The following is a 13,837-nucleotide window of genomic DNA, read 5'->3' on the forward strand; positions in this document are numbered from 1 at the left end:
GCCGGCTAGTAACAGTGACTAAGGTGCAGGGTAGAGTATCGAGTGGTAGCCGGCTAGTAACAGTCTCTAAGGTTCAGGGTAGAGTGTCGAGTGGTAGCTGGCTAGTAACAGTGACTAAAGTGCAGGGTAGAGTATCGAGTGGTAGCCGGCTAGTAACAGTGACTAAGGTTCAGGGTAGAGTATCGAGTGGTAGCCGGCTAGTAACAGTCTCTAAGGTGCAGGGTAGAGTGTCGAGTGGTAGCCGGCTAGTAACAGTCTCTAAGGTGCAGGGTAGAGTTTCTAGTGGTAGCCGGCTAGTAACAGTGACTAAGGTTCAGGGTAGAGTGTTGAGTGGTAGCCGGCTAGTAACAGTGACTAAGGTGCAGGGTAGAGTGTCGAGTGGTAGCCGGCTAGTAACAGTGTCTAAGGTGCAGGGTAGAGTGTCGAGTGGTAGCCGGCTAGTAACAGTGACTAAGGTGCAGGGTAGAGTGTCGAGTGTCGAGTGGTAGCCGGCTAGTAACAGTCTCTAAGGTGCCGGGTAGAGTGTCGAGTGGTAGCCGGCTAGTAACAGTGACTAAGGTGCAGGGTAGAGTGTCGAGTGGTAGCCGGCTAGTAACAGTGTCTAAGGTGCAGGGTAGAGAATCGAGTGGTAGCCGGCTAGTAACAGTGACTAAGGTGCAGGGTAGAGTGTTGAGTGGTAGCCGGCTATTAACAGTGACTAAGGTGCAGGGTAGAGTGTCGAGTGGTAGCCGGCTAGTAACAGTCTCTAAGGTGCAGGGTAGAGTATCGAGTGGTAGCCGGCTTGTAACAGTGTCTAAGGTGCAGGGTAGAGTGTCGAGTGGTAGCCGGCTAGTAACAGTGACTAAGGTTCAGGGTAGAGTATCGAGTGGTAGCCGGCTAGTAACAGTGACTAAGGTGCAGGGTAGAGTATCGAGTGGTAGCCGGCTAGTAACAGTCTCTAAGGTTCAGGGTAGAGTGTCGAGTGGTAGCCGGCTAGTAACAGTGACTAAGGTGCAGGGTAGAGTATCGAGTGGTAGCCGGCTAGTAACAGTGTCTAAGGTGCAGGGTAGAGTGTCGAGTGGTAGCCGGCTAGTAACAGTGACTAAGGTGCAGGGTAGAGTGTCGAGTGGTAGCCGGCTTGTAACAGTGACTAAGGTTCAGGGTACAGTATCGAGTGGTAGCCGGCTAGTAACAGTGACTAAGGTTCAGGGTAGAGTATCGAGTGGTAGCCGGCTAGTAACAGTGACTAAGGTGCAGGGCAGAGTGTCGAGTGGTAGCCGGCTAGTAACAGTCTCTAAGGTGCAGGGTAGAGTATCGAGTGGTAGGCGGCTTGTAACAGTCCCTAAGGTTCACGGTAGAGTGTCGAGTGGTAGCCGGCTAGTAACAGTGACTAAGGTTCAGGGTAGAGTATCGAGTGGTAGCCGGCTAGTAACAGTGACTAAGGTGCAGGGTAGAGTATCGAGTGGTAGCCGGCTAGTAACAGTCTCTAAGGTTCAGGGTAGAGTGTCGAGTGGTAGCTGGCTAGTAACAGTGACTAAAGTGCAGGGTAGAGTATCGAGTGGTAGCCGGCTAGTAACAGTCTCTAAGGTGCAGGGTAGAGTGTCGAGTGGTAGGCGGCTAGTAACAGTCTCTAAGGTTCAGGGTAGAGTGTCGAGTGGTAGCCGGCTAGTAACAGTCTCTAAGGTGCATGGTAGAGTATCGAGTGGTAGCCGGCTAGTAACAGTCTCTAAGGTGCAGGGTAGAGTTTCTAGTGGTAGCCGGCTAGTAACAGTCTCTAAGGTGCAGGGTAGAGTATCGAGTGGTAGCCGGCTAGTAACAGTGACTAAGTTTCAGGGTAGAGTGTCGAGTGGTAGCCGGCTAGTAACAGTGACTAAGGTGCAGGGTAGAGTGTCGAGTGGTAGCCGGCTAGTAACAGTGACTAAGGTGCAGGGTAGAGTGTCGAGTGGTAGCCGGCTAGTAACAGTGACTAAGGTGCAGGGTAGAGTGTCGAGTGGTAGCCGGCTAGTAACAGTGTCTAAGGTGCAGGGTAGAGTGTCGAGTGGTAGCCGGCTAGTAACAGTGACTAAGGTGCAGGGTAGAGTGTCGAGTGGTAGCCGGCTAGTAACAGTGACTAAGGTGCAGGGTAGAGTGTCGAGTGGTAGCCGGCTAGTAACAGTGTCTAAGGTGCAGGGTAGAGTATCGAGTGGTAGCCGGCTAGTAACAGTGACTAAGGTTCAGGGTAGAGTGTCGAGTGGTAGCCGGCTAGTAACAGTGACTAAGGTGCAGGGTAGAGTATCGAGTGGTAGCCGGCTATTAACAGTGACTAAGGTGCAGGGTAGAGTATCGAGTGGTAGCCGGCTAGTAACAGTGACTAAGGTGCAGGGTAGAGTGTCAAGTGGTAGCCGGCTAGTAACAGTGACTAAGGTGCAGGGCAGAGTATCGAGTGGTAGCCGGCTAGTAACAGTGACTAAGGTGCAGGGTAGAGTGTCGAGTGGTAGCCGGCTAGTAACAGTGACTAAAGTGCAGGGTAGAGTGTCGAGTGGTAGCCGGCTAGTAACAGTCTCTAAGGTGCAGGGTAGAGTGTCGAGTGGTAGCCGGCTAGTAACAGTGACTAAAGTGCAGGGTAGAGTATCGAGTGGTAGCAGGCTAGTAACAGTGACTAAGGTTCAGGGTAGAGTTTCGAGTGGTAGCCGGCTAGTAACAGTCTCTATGGTGCAGGGTAGAGTATCGAGTGGTAGCCGGCTAGTAACAGTCTCTAAGGTGCAGGGTAGAGTGTCGAGTGTTAGGCGGCTAGTAACAGTCTCTAAGGTGCATGGTAGAGTATTGAGTGGTAGCCGGCTAGTAACAGTCTCTAAGGTGCAGGGTAGAGTGTCGAGTGGTAGCCGGCTAGTAACAGTCTCTAAGGTGCAGGGTAGAGTTTCTAGTGGTAGCCGGCTGGTAACAGTCTCTAAGGTTCAGGGTAGAGTGTCGAGTGGTAGCCGGCTAGTAACAGTGACTAAGGTGCAGGGCAGAGTATCGAGTGGTAGCCGGCTATTAACAGTGACTAAGGTGCAGGGTAGAGTATCGAGTGGTAGCCGGCTAGTAACAGTGACTAAGGTGCAGGGTAGAGTGTCGAGTGGTAGCCGGCTAGTAACAGTCTCTAAGGTGCAGGGTAGAGTATCGAGTGGTAGCCGGCTAGTAACAGTGACTAAGGTGCAGGGTAGAGTGTTGAGTGGTAGCCGGCTATTAAAAGTGACTAAGGTGCAGGGTAGAGTATCGAGTGGTAGCCGGCTATTAACAGTCTCTAAGGTGCAGGGTAGAGTATCGAGTGGTAGGCGGCTTGTAACAGTCTCTAAGGTTCAGGGTAGAGTGTCGAGTGGTAGCCGGCTAGTAACAGTGACTAAGGTTCAGGGTAGAGTATCGAGTGGTAGCCGGCTAGTAACAGTGACTAAGGTGCAGGGTAGAGTATCGAGTGGTAGCCGGCTAGTAACAGTCTCTAAGGTTCAGGGTAGAGTGTCGAGTGGTAGCTGGCTAGTAACAGTGACTAAAGTGCAGGGTAGAGTATTGAGTGGTAGCTGGCTAGTAACAGTCTCTAAGGTGCAGGGTAGAGTGTCGAGTGGTAGCCGGCTAGTAACAGTGACTAAGGTGCAGGGTAGAGTGTCGAGTGGTAGCCGGCTTGTAACAGTGACTAAGGTTCAGGGTACAGTATCGAGTGGTAGCCGGCTAGTAACAGTGACTAAGGTTCAGGGTAGAGTATCGAGTGGTAGCCGGCTAGTAACAGTGACTAAGGTGCAGGGCAGAGTGTCGAGTGGTAGCCGGCTAGTAACAGTCTCTAAGGTGCAGGGTAGAGTATCGAGTGGTAGCCGGCTTGTAACAGTCCCTAAGGTTCACGGTAGAGTGTCGAGTGGTAGCCGGCTAGTAACAGTGACTAAGGTTCAGGGTAGAGTATCGAGTGGTAGCCGGCTAGTAACAATGACTAAGGTGCAGGGTAGAGTATCGAGTGGTAGCCGGCTAGTAACAGTCTCTAAGGTTCAGGGTAGAGTGTCGAGTGGTAGCTGGCTAGTAACAGTGACTAAAGTGCAGGGTAGAGTATCGAGTGGTAGCCGGCTAGTAACAGTGACTAAGGTTCAGGGTAGAGTATCGAGTGGTAGCCGGCTAGTAACAGTGACTAAGGTGCAGGGTAGAGTATCGAGTGGTAGCCGGCTAGTAACAGTGTCTAAGGTGCAGGGTAGAGTGTCGAGTGGTAGCCGGCTAGTAACAGTGACTAAGGTGCAGGGTAGAGTGTCGAGTGGTAGCCGGCTTGTAACAGTGACTAAGGTTCAGGGTACAGTATCGAGTGGTAGCTGGCTAGTAACAGTGACTAAGGTTCAGGGTAGAGTATCGAGTGGTAGCCGGCTAGTAAAAGTGACTAAGGTGCAGGGCAGAGTTTCGAGTGGTAGCCGGCTAGTAACAGTGACTAAGGTGCAGGGTAGAGTGTCGAGTGGTAGCCGGCTAGTAACAGTGACTAAAGTGCAGGGTAGAGTATCGAGTGGTAGCCGGCTAGTAACAGTCTCTAAGGTTCAGGGTAGAGTGTCGAGTGGTAGCTGGCTAGTAACAGTGACTAAAGTGCAGGGTAGAGTATCGAGTGGTAGCCGGCTAGTAACAGTGACTAAGGTTCAGGGTAGAGTATCGAGTGGTAGCCGGCTAGTAACAGTGACTAAGGTGCAGGGTAGAGTATCGAGTGGTAGCTGGCTAGTAACAGTCTCTAAGGTGCAGGGTAGAGTGTCAAGTGGTAGCCGGCTTGTAACAGTGACTAAGGTTCAGGGTACAGTATCGAGTGGTAGCCGGCTAGTAACAGTCTCTAAGGTGCAGGGTAGAGTGTCGAGTGGTAGCCGGCTAGTAACAGTGACTAAGGTGCAGGGTAGAGTATCGAGTGGTAGCCGGCTAGTAACAGTGACTAAGGTTCAGGGTAGAGTGTCAAGTGGTAGCTGGCTAGTAACATCTCTAAAGTGCAGGGTAGAGTATCGAGTGGTAGCCGGCTAGTAACAGTGACTAAGGTTCAGGGTAGAGTATCGAGTGGTAGCCGGCTAGTAACAGTGACTAAGGTGCAGGGTAGAGTATCGAGTGGTAGCTGGCTAGTAACAGTCTCTAAGGTGCAGGGTAGACTGTCGAGTGGTAGCCGGCTAGTAACAGTGACTAAGGTGCAGGGTAGAGTGTCGAGTGGTAGCCGGCTTGTAACAGTGACTAAGGTTCAGGGTACAGTATCGAGTGGTAGCCGGCTAGTAACAGTGACTAAGGTTCAGGGTAGAGTATCGAGTGGTAGCCGGCTAGTAACAGTGACTAAGGTGCAGGGCAGAGTATCGAGTGGTAGCCGGCTAGTAACAGTGACTAAGGTGCAGGGTAGAGTGTCGAGTGGTAGCCGGCTAGTAACAGTGACTAAGGTGCAGGGTAGAGTGACAAGTGGTAGCCGGCTAGTAACAGTGACTAAAGTGCAGGGTAGAGTGTCGAGTGGTAGCCGGCTAGTAACAGTGACTAAGGTGCAGGGTAGAGTGTCGAGTGGTAGCCGGCTAGTAACAGTGACTAAGGTGCAGGGTAGAGTATCGAGTGGTAGCCGGCTAGTAACAGTGACTGAAGTGCAGGGTAGTGTGTCGAGTGGTAGCCGGCTAGTAACAGTCTCTAAGGTGCAGGGTAGAGTGTCGAGTGGTAGGCGGCTAGTAACAGTCTCTAAGGTTCAGGGTAGAGTGTCGAGTGGTAGCCGGCTAGTAACAGTCTCTAAGGTGCATGGTAGAGTATCGAGTGGTAGCCGGCTAGTAACAGTCTCTAAGGTGCAGGGTAGAGTGTCGAGTGGTAGGCGGCTAGTAACAGTCTCTAAGGTTCAGGGTAGAGTGTCGAGTGGTAGCCGGCTAGTAACAGTCTCTAAGGTGCATGGTAGAGTATCGAGTGGTAGCCGGCTAGTAACAGTCTCTAAGGTGCAGGGTAGAGTTTCTAGTGGTAGCCGGCTAGTAACAGTCTCTAAGGTGCAGGGTAGAGTATCGAGTGGTAGCCGGCTAGTAACAGTGACTAAGTTTCAGGGTAGAGTGTCGAGTGGTAGCCGGCTAGTAACAGTGACTAAGGTGCAGGGTAGAGTATCGAGTGGTAGCCGGCTAGTAACAGTCTCTAAGGTGCAGGGTAGAGTGTCGAGTGGTAGCCGGCTCGTAACAGTGACTAAGGTGCAGGGTAGAGTGTCGAGTGTCGAGTGGTAGCCGGCTAGTAACAGTCTCTAAGGTGCCGGGTAGAGTGTCGAGTGGTAGCCGGCTAGTAACAGTGACTAAGGTGCAGGGTAGAGTGTCGAGTGGTAGCCGGCTAGTAACAGTCTCTAAGGTGCAGGGTAGAGTATCGAGTGATAGCCGGCTAGTAACAGTGACTAAGGTGCAGGGTAGAGTGTCGAGTGGTAGCCGGCTATTAACAGTGACTAAGGTGCAGGGTAGAGTGTCGAGTGGTAGCCGGCTAGTAACAGTCTCGAAGGTGCAGGGTAGAGTATCGAGTGGTAGCCGGCTAGTAACAGTCTCTAAGGTGCAGGGTAGAGTGTCGAGTGTTAGGCGGCTAGTAACAGTCTCTAAGGTGCATGGTAGTGTGTCGAGTGGTAGCCGGCTAGTAACAGTGACTAAGGTGCAGGGTAGAGTGTCGAGTGGTAGCCGGCTAGTAACAGTGACTAAGGTGCAGGGTAGAGTGTCGAGTGGTAGCCGGCTAGTAACAGTGACTAAGGTGCAGGGTAGAGTGTCGAGTGGTAGCCGGCTAGTAACAGTCTCTAAGGTGCAGGGTAGAGTTTCTAGTGGTAGCCGGCTAGTAACAGTCTCTAAGGTGCAGGGTAGAGTATCGAGTGGTAGCCGGCTAGTAACAGTGACTAAGGTTCAGGGTAGAGTGTCGAGTGGTAGCCGGCTAGTAACAGTGACTAAGGTGCAGGGTAGAGTATCGAGTGGTAGCCGGCTATTAACAGTGACTAAGGTGCAGGGTAGAGTATCGAGTGGTAGCCGGCTAGTAACAGTGACTAAGGTGCAGGGTAGAGTGTCAAGTGGTAGCCGGCTAGTAACAGTGACTAAGGTGCAGGGCAGAGTATCGAGTGGTAGCCGGCTAGTAACAGTGACTAAGGTGCAGGGTAGAGTGTCGAGTGGTAGCCGGCTAGTAACAGTGACTAAAGTGCAGGGTAGAGTGTCGAGTGGTAGCCGGCTAGTAACAGTCTCTAAGGTGCAGGGTAGAGTGTCGAGTGGTAGCCGGCTAGTAACAGTGACTAAAGTGCAGGGTAGAGTATCGAGTGGTAGCAGGCTAGTAACAGTGACTAAGGTGCAGGGTAGAGTATCGAGTGGTAGCTGGGTAGTAACAGTCTCTAAGGTCTACAGGGCTCCGGGCAGCCGAGCGGAAATGGAGGAAAACTCGCCTCCCTGCGGACCTGGCATCCTTTCACTCCCTCCTCTCTACATTTTCCTCTTCTGTCTCTGCTGCTAAAGCCACTTTCTACCACTCTAAACTCCAAGCATCTGCCTCTAACACTAGGAAGCTCTTTGCTACCTTCTCCTCCCTCCTGAATCCTCCCCCCCCTCCTCCCTCTCTGCGGGGGACTTCGTCAACCATTTTGAAAAGAAGGTTGACGACATCCGATCCTCGTTTGCTAAGTCAAACGACACTGCTGGTCCTGCTCACACTGCCCTACCCTGTGCTTTGACCTCTTTCTCCCCTCTCTCCAGATGAAATCTCGCGTCTTGTGACGGCCGGCCGCCCAACAACCTGCCCACTTGACCCTATCCCCTCCTCTCTTCTCCAGACCATTTCCGGAGACCTTCTCCCCTACCTCACCTTGCTCATCAACTCATCCTTGACCGCTGGCTACGTCCCTTCCGTCTTCAAGAGAGCGAGAGTTGCACCCCTTCTGAAAAAACCTACACTCGATCCCTCCGATGTCAACAACTACAGACCAGTATCCCTTCTTTCCTTTCTCTCCAAAACTCTTGAACGTGCCGTCCTTGGCCAGCTCTCTTGCTATCTCTCTCAGAATTACCTTCTTGATCCTAATCAGTCAGGTTTCAAGACTGGGCATTCAACTGAGACTGCTCTTCTCTGTGTCACGGAGGCTCTCCGCACTGCTAAAGCTAACTCTCTCTCCTCTGCTCTCATCCTTCTAGACCTATCTGCTGCCTTTGATACCGTGAACCATCAGATCCTCCTCTCCACCCTCTCCGAGCTGGGCATCTCCGGCGCCGCCCACGCTTGGATTGCGTCCTACCTGACAGGTCGCTCCTACCAGGTGGCGTGGCGAGAATCTGTCTCCGCACCACGTGCTCTCACCACTGGTGTCCCCCAGGGCTCTGTTCTTGGCCCACTCCTATTCTCGCTATACACCAAGTCACTTGGCTCTGTCATATCCTCACATGGTCTCTCATATCATTGCTATGCAGATGACACACAATTAATCTTCTCCTTTCCCCCTTCTGACAACCAGGTGGCGAATCGCATCTCTGCATGTCTGGCAGACATATCAGTGTGGATGACGGATCACCACCTCAAGCTGAACCTCGGCAAGACGGAGCTGCTCTTCCTCCCGGGGAAGGACTGCCCGTTCCATGATCTCGCCATCACGGTTGACAACTCCCTTGTGTCCTCCTCCCAGAGTGCTAAGAGCCTTGGCGTGACCCTGGACAACACCCTGTCGTTCTCCACCAACATCAAGACGGTGACCCGATCCTGTAGGTTCATGCTCTACAACATTCGCAGAGTACGACCCTGCCTCACACAGGAAGCGGCGCAGGTCCTAATCCAGGCACTTGTCATCTCCCGTCTGGATTATTGCAACTCGCTGTTGGCTGGGCTCCCTGCCTGTGCCATTAAACCCCTACAACTCATCCAGAACGCCGCAGCCCGTCTGGTGTTCAACCTTCCCAAGTTCTCTCACGTCACCCCGCTCCTCCGCTCTCTCCACTGGCTTCCAGTCGAAGCTCGCATCCGCTACAAGACCATGGTGCTTGCCTACGGAGCTGTGAGGGGAACGGCACCTCCGTACCTCCAGGCTCTGATCAGGCCCTACACCCAAACAAGGGCACTCCGTTCATCCACCTCTGGCCTGCTCGCCTCCCTACCTCTGAGGAAGCACAGTTCCCGCTCAGCCCAGTCAAAACTGTTCGCTGCTCTGGCACCCCAATGGTGGAACAAGCTCCCTCACGACGCCAGGACAGCGGAGTCAATCACCACCTTCCGGAGACACCTGAAACCCCACCTCTTCATGGAATACCTGGGATAGGATAAAGTAATCCTTCTAACCCCCCCCTTAAAAGATTTAGATGCACTATTGTAAAGTGGTTGTTCCACTGGATATTATAAGGTGAATGCACCAATTTGTAAGTCGCTCTGGATAAGAGCGTCTGCTAAATGACTTAAATGTAAATGTAAATGTAAGGTGCAGGGTAGAGTGTCGAGTGGTAGCCGGCTAGTAACAGTGACTAAGGTGCAGGGTAGAGGGTCGAGTGGTAGCCGGCTTGTAACAGTGACTAAGGTGCAGGGTAGAGTGTCGAGTGGTAGCCGGCTAGTAACAGTGACTAAGGTGCAGGGTAGAGTGTCGAGTGGTAGCCGGCTAGTAACAGTGACTAAGGTGCAGGGTAGAGTGTCGAGTGGTAGCCGGCTAGTAACAGTCTCTAAGGTGCAGGGTAGAGTTTCTAGTGGTAGCCGGCTAGTAACAGTCTCTAAGGTGCAGGGTAGAGTATCGAGTGGTAGCCGGCTAGTAACAGTGACTAAGGTTCAGGGTAGAGTGTCGAGTGGTAGCCGGCTAGTAACAGTGACTAAGGTGCAGGGTAGAGTATCGAGTGGTAGCCGGCTATTAACAGTGACTAAGGTGCAGGGTAGAGTATCGAGTGGTAGCCGGCTAGTAACAGTGACTAAGGTGCAGGGTAGAGTGTCAAGTGGTAGCCGGCTAGTAACAGTGACTAAGGTGCAGGGCAGAGTATCGAGTGGTAGCCGGCTAGTAACAGTGACTAAGGTGCAGGGTAGAGTGTCGAGTGGTAGCCGGCTAGTAACAGTGACTAAAGTGCAGGGTAGAGTGTCGAGTGGTAGCCGGCTAGTAACAGTCTCTAAGGTGCAGGGTAGAGTGTCGAGTGGTAGCCGGCTAGTAACAGTGACTAAAGTGCAGGGTAGAGTATCGAGTGGTAGCAGGCTAGTAACAGTGACTAAGGTGCAGGGTAGAGTATCGAGTGGTAGCTGGGTAGTAACAGTCTCTAAGGTCTACAGGGCTCCGGGCAGCCGAGCGGAAATGGAGGAAAACTCGCCTCCCTGCGGACCTGGCATCCTTTCACTCCCTCCTCTCTACATTTTCCTCTTCTGTCTCTGCTGCTAAAGCCACTTTCTACCACTCTAAACTCCAAGCATCTGCCTCTAACACTAGGAAGCTCTTTGCTACCTTCTCCTCCCTCCTGAATCCTCCCCCCCTCCTCCCTCTCTGCGGGGACTTCGTCAACCATTTTGAAAAGAAGGTTGACGACATCCGATCCTCGTTTGCTAAGTCAAACGACACTGCTGGTCCTGCTCACACTGCCCTACCCTGTGCTTTGACCTCTTTCTCCCCTCTCTCTCCAGATGAAATCTCGCGTCTTGTGACGGCCGGCCGCCCAACAACCTGCCCACTTGACCCTATCCCCTCCTCTCTTCTCCAGACCATTTCCGGAGACCTTCTCCCCTACCTCACCTTGCTCATCAACTCATCCTTGACCGCTGGCTACGTCCCTTCCGTCTTCAAGAGAGCGAGAGTTGCACCCCTTCTGAAAAAAACCTACACTCGATCCCTCCGATGTCAACAACTACAGACCAGTATCCCTTCTTTCCTTTCTCTCCAAAACTCTTGAACGTGCCGTCCTTGGCCAGCTCTCTTGCTATCTCTCTCAGAATTACCTTCTTGATCCTAATCAGTCAGGTTTCAAGACTGGGCATTCAACTGAGACTGCTCTTCTCTGTGTCACGGAGGCTCTCCGCACTGCTAAAGCTAACTCTCTCTCCTCTGCTCTCATCCTTCTAGACCTATCTGCTGCCTTTGATACCGTGAACCATCAGATCCTCCTCTCCACCCTCTCCGAGCTGGGCATCTCCGGCGCCGCCCACGCTTGGATTGCGTCCTACCTGACAGGTCGCTCCTACCAGGTGGCGTGGCGAGAATCTGTCTCCGCACCACGTGCTCTCACCACTGGTGTCCCCCAGGGCTCTGTTCTTGGCCCACTCCTATTCTCGCTATACACCAAGTCACTTGGCTCTGTCATATCCTCACATGGTCTCTCATATCATTGCTATGCAGATGACACACAATTAATCTTCTCCTTTCCCCCTTCTGACAACCAGGTGGCGAATCGCATCTCTGCATGTCTGGCAGACATATCAGTGTGGATGACGGATCACCACCTCAAGCTGAACCTCGGCAAGACGGAGCTGCTCTTCCTCCCGGGGAAGGACTGCCCGTTCCATGATCTCGCCATCACGGTTGACAACTCCCTTGTGTCCTCCTCCCAGAGTGCTAAGAGCCTTGGCGTGACCCTGGACAACACCCTGTCGTTCTCCACCAACATCAAGACGGTGACCCGATCCTGTAGGTTCATGCTCTACAACATTCGCAGAGTACGACCCTGCCTCACACAGGAAGCGGCGCAGGTCCTAATCCAGGCACTTGTCATCTCCCGTCTGGATTATTGCAACTCGCTGTTGGCTGGGCTCCCTGCCTGTGCCATTAAACCCCTACAACTCATCCAGAACGCCGCAGCCCGTCTGGTGTTCAACCTTCCCAAGTTCTCTCACGTCACCCCGCTCCTCCGCTCTCTCCACTGGCTTCCAGTCGAAGCTCGCATCCGCTACAAGACCATGGTGCTTGCCTACGGAGCTGTGAGGGGAACGGCACCTCCGTACCTTCAGGCTCTGATCAGGCCCTACACCCAAACAAGGGCACTCCGTTCATCCACCTCTGGCCTGCTCGCCTCCCTACCTCTGAGGAAGCACAGTTCCCGCTCAGCCCAGTCAAAACTGTTCGCTGCTCTGGCACCCCAATGGTGGAACAAGCTCCCTCACGACGCCAGGACAGCGGAGTCAATCACCACCTTCCGGAGACACCTGAAACCCCACGTCTTCATGGAATACCTGGGATAGGATAAAGTAATCCTTCTAACCCCCCCCTTAAAAGATTTAGATGCACTATTGTAAAGTGGTTGTTCCACTGGATATTATAAGGTGAATGCACCAATTTGTAAGTCGCTCTGGATAAGAGCGTCTGCTAAATGACTTAAATGTAAATGTAAATGTAAGGTGCAGGGTAGAGTGTCGAGTGGTAGCCGGCTAGTAACAGTGACTAAGGTGCAGGGTAGAGGGTCGAGTGGTAGCCGGCTTGTAACAGTGACTAAGGTTCAGGGTACAGTATCGAGTGGTAGCCGGCTAGTAACAGTGACTAAGGTTCAGGGTAGAGTATCGAGTGGTAGCCGGCTAGTAACAGTGACTAAGGTGCAGGGCAGAGTATCGAGTGGTAGCCGGCTAGTAACAGTGACTAAGGTGCAGGGTAGAGTGTCGAGTGGTAGCCGGCTAGTAACAGTCTCTAAGGTGCAGGGTAGAGTGTCGAGTGGTAGCCGGCTAGTAACAGTGACTAAAGTGCAGGGTAGAGTATCGAGTGGTAGCCGGCTAGTAACAGTGACTAAAGTGCAGGGTAGTGTGTCGAGTGGTAGCCGGCTAGTAACAGTGACTAAAGTGCAGGGTAGTGTGTCGAGTGGTAGCCGGCTAGTAACAGTGACTAAGGTTCAGGGTAGAGTTTTGTGTGGTAGCCGGCTAGTAACAGTCTCTAAGGTGCAGGGTAGAGTGTCGAGTGTTAGGCGGCTAGTAACAGTCTCTAAGGTGCATGGTAGAGTATCGAGTGGTAGCCGGCTAGTAACAGTCTCTAAGGTGCAGGGTAGAGTTTCTAGTGGTAGCCGGCTGGTAACAGTCTCTAAGGTTCAGGGTAGAGTGTCGAGTGGTAGCCGGCTAGTAACAGTGACTAAGGTGCAGGGCAGAGTATCGAGTGGTAGCCGGCTATTAACAGTGACTAAGGTGCAGGGTAGAGTATCGAGTGGTAGCCGGCTAGTAACAGTGACTAAGGTGCAGGGTAGAGTATCGAGTGGTAGCCGGCAATTAACAGTGACTAATGTGCAGGGTAGAGTATCGAGTGGTAGCCGGCTAGTAACAGTGACTAAGGTGCAGGGTAGAGTGTCGAGTGGTAGCCGGCTAGTAACAGTCTCTAAGGTGCAGGGTAGAGTGTCGAGTGGTAGCCGGCTAGTAACAGTGACTAAGGTGCAGGGTAGAGTGTCGAGTGTCGAGTGGTAGCCGGCTAGTAACAGTCTCTAAGGTGCCGGGTAAAGTGTCGAGTGGTAGCCGGCTAGTAACAGTCTCTAAGGTGCAGGGTAGAGTATCGATTGGTAGCCGGCTAGTAACAGTGACTAAGGTGCAGGGTAGAGTATCGAGTGGTAGCCGGCTAGTAACAGTGACTAAGGTTCAGGGTAGAGTATCGAGTGGTAGCCGGCTAGTAACAGTGACTAAGGTGCAGGGTAGAGTGTCGAGTGGTAGCCGGCTAGTAACAGTCTCTAAGGTGCAGGGTAGAGTGTCGAGTGGTAGCCGGCTAGTAACAGTGACTAAGGTGCAGGGTAGAGTGTCGAGTGGTAGCCGGCTAGTAACAGTGACTAAGGTGCAGGGTAGAGTGTCGAGTGGTAGCCGGCTAGTAACAGTCTCTAAGGTGCAGGGTAGAATTTCTAGTGGTAGCCGGCTAGTAACAGTCTCTAAGGTGCAGGGTAGAGTATCGAGTGGTAGCCGGCTGGTAACAGTCTCTAAGGTTCAGGGTAGAGTGTCGAGTGGTAGCCGGCTAGTAACAGTGACTAAGGTGCAGGGCAGAGTATCGAGTGGTAGCCGGCTA

This window comes from Salmo salar, chromosome ssa24 (genome assembly GCF_905237065.1).
Source record: "Salmo salar chromosome ssa24, Ssal_v3.1, whole genome shotgun sequence".
Lineage (NCBI taxonomy): Eukaryota > Metazoa > Chordata > Actinopteri > Salmoniformes > Salmonidae > Salmo > Salmo salar.